Source organism: Rattus norvegicus, chromosome Y (genome assembly GCF_021556685.1).
Source record: "Rattus norvegicus strain SHRSP/BbbUtx chromosome Y, alternate assembly SHRSP_T2T, whole genome shotgun sequence".
NCBI lineage: Eukaryota > Metazoa > Chordata > Mammalia > Rodentia > Muridae > Rattus > Rattus norvegicus.
The window spans coordinates 76,369,174-76,375,770 of NC_141555.1; the positions used below are offsets into that span (position 1 = coordinate 76,369,174).

Sequence of the window (6,597 nt, forward strand, 5' to 3'; positions counted from 1 at the left end):
CCCTTGTTAGTGAAGGTGATCTGGCACTGATGAGTGGGCAGCATTCTTGGGTTATGGTTATTATAATACAATCAGTGTAGGAGACATCTGTTGCTGGACATGGCACCGTAGACATGGCCATGACTGGTTGGTTTCTATTAATATCATTCATGAATCACAGTCTTAAGTGGATGGAGGGGTGAAAGGGTTTGTGGCTGTGGGACCACTTCCCTACTGGGGACTTGCCAGGACTTGATCTACCCTGGACTTTCTCCAGTATCCTCCCGTTATGCCTTTCCAATTAAGGTGTTAACTCAGAGAGAGAATGGGTCCAGGTTGTATACTGGAGACGGTGGCTCTGACATCATGGAAACATCGTGTGATCAGGCTGAATTAACACACACTCGATGTTCTCATGCTCTTCTTCAAGCCAGTGGCCTCAGAACTAAGCCCCATGATTATTGATTAGTGAGTGAATGTAAGATTGAAAGGGGGGGGCTGCAGTATTGCCCTGGATATGGCAGCCGGATTTCTTCCTGTTGGCCAAGCCCACATCGGAATGACTGTGGCTCCAGACAGAGTGCCCAGGGCTGAGAATTTAAATTCTGATTATTGAATCCCTAATGTAATGAGCCATCTCCCATCCCCTGGTGTTTTGTATGATGAGTCTGCAAGTTGCATGTTTAATATGTAAGGTATGGGAACCATGAGGTATGGGAAAAAGAGAATGTTTGCCTCCTCTGCCCACCCTCTCTGATCTCAGGGAAGTTGTGGCAAAGGCAGGCTGCCCTCATCTTCTCACTGAACTGGACTTGGTGGATGTACTCAGGACCTTGGAGAGGGCCAGAGACGCTGCTTTGTTCTGCAGGATGTTTCTGACTCTTGAAGGTTCTGGATGAATTCCAGGTGAATGGATACCTTTACCTCACAGAGAGGGAAATCAAGAGGCTCGATTATTGTTCCAGCCTCTGGAGTCTGTGGGACCCGTGGGAGGGCTCTGTCCTTTGTCAGCAGTGGTGGGGACACTGGATTCTGCAGTCAGAGCCTGAGCAGTTCCTGTCCCACTCAGAGACCTCCTTTCAGGTAAAGCTGGATCCCCTACTACACCACAGGGGGAAATCAGTGAGTTTATTACACAGAGAAGGTGACTGTCACTGTTTCTGATTTGAACATGGGCATGTAGAGAGAGCTTTATACACAATTCTGTGGCTTTTCAGGCACCATTGTTCAAAAGATATAATTTACAGCAAGGTTGAAGGACAAAGTGAAGTTTAAAAATTAGGTAAAATATAGTGACTGAACATACTTGTTTTTATTTAAAGTTTTTTTTTTAGATTTATTTTGTTATTTTATGTGTACCTGCACCTATGTGCATGTGCTATATGCATACGGTAACCTTAGATATCAGAAGAGGGTGTCTGATCCATTCAAACTGGACTCATGGATGGTTGTGAGCTGCCACGTGGGTGCTGGGAATGGAACTCGGGTCTTCTGCAAGAGCAGCCATTGCTCTTTAGGACTGACCCATCTCTCTGGCCCATCACTTGTTTCTCTTAGGTGATTTTCTTTTTGTAAATAAAGTTCCAAGATGGTTTTATGAGTTACATCGTTTGGGTCTAGGGATGAGAGTGGATTAGTAACAGCGTGAAACCAGAGGCCATACACTTCCTGACCCTCAGTACGGACAGTTTCAATTGTGTGCGTGTGCACGCATGTGCACACATGCATATTGTTTGCAGGTTCCCTTGGAGGCCAGAAGAGGACCTCAGGTGCCTGGTAGTTGATTTACAGGCAGGTGTGAGCTTCTTAAGTGGATCCTAAGAACAGAATTTGGGTTCCCTGCGAGTTTGGAACATGCTATTAACTGATGGGCTATCTCTTAAGGACCATGTGTTTCTCAGTCTCGACTGAGATATCTTTAGGAAAAGATGCACTATCTCTGCAGGCAGCCTTGGCTGGGTCAGTTGCGTTGATGTTTCTGATGCTCAGCCATCAGGAGACAAAGGGTAGACCCCAGAAGACAGCTTCTCTTCATTTTTGCGTCGCCCTTAACTCTCCCATTTCTCTAACCTGTCTTGTTCGAACCACAGGCACAATGGTGCTTCCTCCAGGACTCTGGAGGTGTATTCTTGTTGGTTGAGCAAGGACGTGAGGCTATGAATAAAGGTCAGCGTGACACACTGCCTTTCACTGTACTATTTATGAAATGTTTTGGCAGGAATTAGGGCTGGGGCTGGTTCAGGTGTGTAAATTAGAGACAGCCTCAAAGTCTCTTGAGTTGAGCCTCTTTTATAACCTCAGAGGCTCTCTGGGGAGCACATCAGCAACTACACCACCTTTACGCCCGAAAGGATGGCTGAACACAGGCTTTGGGGCTGAGATACTACAGCAAGCTTTGAGACAGTGGAGTCAAACTGCTGTCGGGTCCTCAGCTTCCCAGCTTCTGTCACATGCAGCTCTTCAGCTTGACATCACTGACTGGAGGGGAAGAGAGCTGAGAGCTCATTATCATGGGTGTCTTGGAAAGTTTGGGGGCGAGTTCTGCATTAATTAAACCTCATTTGAATAATGAGCACATGCTATTCATTTTCTTGGAGAGCTGCTCTGAGGGAAACAGAGAGGCTTCTCCTACAGGAAGCCTGGTGGCCCGTTTGCCCCCCGCCCACCACTTGGGGAAGGAGGGGGAGGAAAGGGTGATATTTTAAACTCTCTCTTATTGAAGGAAACACCCATAACTGGAACATTGTGGGGCGATTGTTAGCTGTTTCTGTTAGAAGAGGCCTGGGGTCAGCCAACGTCTTCTCCAGTCCTTTCCACGCTGCTCACTGCCGTGCATAGGAGATGGTCTAAAATCTGCCCATCTCATCTCCCCAAATCATGTGTTCTTCTTCAGCTGTTATGGGGCTGAGCAGAATGGTGGTGAACTTGGGATCATGTGACCACCTTAGTGGTCATGAGGGTACTCCACAGGAAGAGAGGTGTTCTCACACCAAACACCCAGATCTGCCTGTTCTTGAACTCGGTGATTAAAAAGGATGGCATCTCTGCACCAAAAAGCAATGATTCTTCTGTACATATGGATATTTAAATCTGATCCGGGCTCATGATATAGTCTAGGTAAAACAAGCATCCTATGTGCCTTTTCTCTGTGATTTTTTTTTTTTTTTTTTTTTTGCAATTGGCTGGGCAGAGTGACTTCATCTCTCATGTGGTACAGGAAGAAACCAGACAGATTCCTCCAGCTCTGTAATTAAATAACATACCTTCATGCCTTTGGCTGTACCCAGCAATCTTTCTTCCCAGAACTACTGCCCATCAGTCTAGGCCAGAGTTCAGAGCCATAAACAAAAGAGCAGAAGGCTCAAGCCTGATTCTGTTGAGAATTCACACATGCTGGCACTTATGAGGCTGCACACTGGAGCTGCACACACTTAATATTAGGATATTGGAGAGGAAGGGAGGGTCTGTGCACAGATGCCAATTTCATACTTCAGGGTGATAAAGGACTTCATGTTCTTGGGGTTTTGGAGCCACCCAGATCCAACGAATGTTCTTCACCCAAACATCATGAGTCTTTAAGCAAGACTTTAAAACAAGGGTGCAACTATCATATATGGGAAGATCCCTGTGGTGGTTTGAATGTGCACTGCCCAGGAAATGGCATTATTAGGAGGTTTGCCTTCTTGGAGGAGGGGTCTCCCTGTGGGGGTGAGTTCTTGAAATCCTTCTCCCAGCCAGGTGGGAGACAGTCTGCTCCTGGCTTATTTTAGATGAAGATGTAGAACTCTCAGCTCCTTCTCCAGCACCATGTGTGTCTGCACACTGCCATGCCCTCTGCCTTGATGATAATGGACTGACCCTCTAAACCTGTAAGAGAACCCCAATTACATGTGGTCCTTGGTCATGGTGTCTCTTCTCAACAGTGGAAACTTAACTAAGACCCCGACTTGATAGTTCATGGGATTGCTCCAATGTTCTAGGCACCATCACTCTTTTATCTTCTGCAATGGCCCAACCCAATCTCTATCCAGTCCAGGGTGCTCCTCCAGTCTTGGTCCTCACAGGACTCTCCTATACAAGTCACTTTCCCTCAGAGTCTCCTAGTTTCTACAATACCACCAGCCATGGCATCCTCTTCATTGATAGGGTGAAGTCTACTCTCGAGGATGTGCACCAAGTCTCCCATGTGTTTTTGTAGAGTAGCAAAGCATCTCCAGGGACAGGGCACCTATTCTAGGGCTTTGAGAGACGACTCAGCCACGAAGAACACTTGTTACTCTTGCAGAAGACCCTGGTTCTATTCCCAGCATCCATATGATGGCTTACAGTTGAACTGTTAGCCAGTTTCAGAAGATCTAATGCCCACTCTTGGCCTCTTCAGTCTTCAGGCAGGCACGTGGTGCACACAGTTCTTTGTAGTCAGAACATTCACACATGTGATAATATAAACACATCTGATTTTTAATAGGTATGAGTTTGGGTTATGGGCATGGGTGATGCTGAGCCTGGATCCCAACAGCTCTCTTTTAAGGTGAGGAGGGACATCAGGAGTTTGGAACCCAGTGGCTGTAGGTGAGGGAGCACCGTATGGTCATGTCAGTATAATGCCTCCTGGTTTGGAAGTGCTCATCTCACGGCTCTGATGGTGCCCTTGAGGCAGAGGTCTCAGCACTGAACATGGGAACAGTCAGCACTGGGGGAAGGAGTCATGTGAATGACTATGACTTCCTTCAAATACAATGAAAGAGGTTCTTTTCCCCGTGTTTTCTGTCATCATAGAGTTCTAAAAATCCCCGTGGTCCAGATGAACTTAATTTGAAAGTCATTACAATGGAGATGGGGGGGTGGTGTGAGCTGACAGTTCATTAAGGAAATATTTGATGACCCAAGAAAAAAGTGCCAGAGTTAATATTATGAACAGGATTAATGAGCAGGGTGGCTCCTAAAATTTATAAAAGAACATAACAACACAACATGCAGGCCGTCGTCTCTGTTGGCCCGACAGGCTTCTGACAGTGTGTCCTCATTTGTTTGTGTTAAATGGTTGATGTTCTATGCTTGCCCACATGGCCGATGTTGTCTCTCATCTGAACTTGACAGGAATAACTTTATGTTTTTGTGTAAACTCATTGCTAATGCCTTAATTGCTTTAGCTGATGTCGGCTTTGCCAGCCAGTCAGGGATGAAGAGGCTTAATGTGTTTCTTCCTTAAAAACAAATAGAACAACAACGACAACAACAGCAGCAGCAACAACACAACCCCATAACAAACAAACAAAAAAACAAGTTTGTATTTTTTAAAAAAAAAACACAACAACTTCATATTCACCAAAAAATAAATTGGAATTTATGTTGTCTGGTGGGGAGTTGTGCCTCTCTCTAGAGCGCTATTGTATTAGGGTTTCCAGAGAAACAGAAATGGCAGAATGAATACACACTGTCTTAGTAAGATTTCCATAGCTGTGAACAGACACCATAGGCAAGGTAACTCTTTTTTATTTTAAGGACTGTTTTATTTTAATGACTGATCATGTGAGGCCACAGTGAGATCACAATGCACAGACATGAAGGAAGCTTTATTTCTTGGTCTCTTCGTCCTTGGTCAGGGTCTTGATGATTTCCTCTTTCTTGGCCTGGAGGCGCTCCTCCCACGCGTTTTTGTGCTTACTTGGTCTTAGACCTGCGAGCATCAGCCTGTTCAGCCTGTAGCTCCTTGCAGGCCTTGTCTGCCTTCGGTTTGAGGATCTGCTCCGTAAGAATCCAATGGTTTTTTAATACATTCCTTTTGACCTTCAGGGACAGGCTGTGATACATATGGCGGTCAATATTCTTAGATATCCAGTATCTCCTGAGAAGCCGGTGCAGGATCCTCATCCTTCTCATCCAGGTCACCCTCACAGGCACCCAAGTGTTGGCAGTACCCTTTCCCTTCCCTGTAACCATATGCCTGCCCTTCAAGGTGTGTTTCTAGCACCGAGTCTGAGGATGGACAGTTACAGGTTTCCAGATGATCAGGCCTTCTTCAATCAGCTTCCTGATCAGCTGACTGGAGTTGGCGTTGGCGACTTTATTAGTAGCATTGGGGTCCAACTGGACCTTCTTTTTAGCACAGTGGAGGACACTAGAGGCAAGGCTCTTCTGTAGCCTGAGCATGCTCATGGATGCAGAGGTAGCAGCCAAGGTAATTCTTATAAAGGACAAGATTCCACTGCAGCTGGCTTACAGTTTCAGAGGTTCAGTCCATTATCATCATGGCAGGAATCATGGGAGCATCCAGGCAGACTTGGTGCTGGAGGAGCCCAAAGTTCTGGATGCACAGACAGCAGAATGGTATTGTCTGTACCACTGAGCATAGTTTGAGTATATACAAATCTCAATGCAAAGCCACCACAGTGGCACAGTTTCTCCAACAAAGTCACACCTATTCCAACAAGGCCACAATGTCGCCAACAAGGCCACACCTACTCCACAAGGCCACACTTACACCAGCAATGCCACACCCACTGCATCAAGGCCTCTCCCACTCCAACAAGGCCACACCTACACCAACAAGACACACCTACTCCAACAAAGTCACACCTACTCCAACAAGGCCAAACCTACTCCAACAATGCCACC

At 46.2% G+C, this 6,597-nt stretch overlaps 1 pseudogene; it reads right to left on the reverse strand.

Moving 5' to 3' along the window:
* Positions 1-5,555: 5,555 nt before the first annotated feature.
* On the reverse strand, positions 5,556-6,138 carry LOC147998112 (large ribosomal subunit protein eL19 pseudogene; annotated as a pseudogene).
* Between the last annotated feature and the right edge of the window lie 459 nt (positions 6,139-6,597).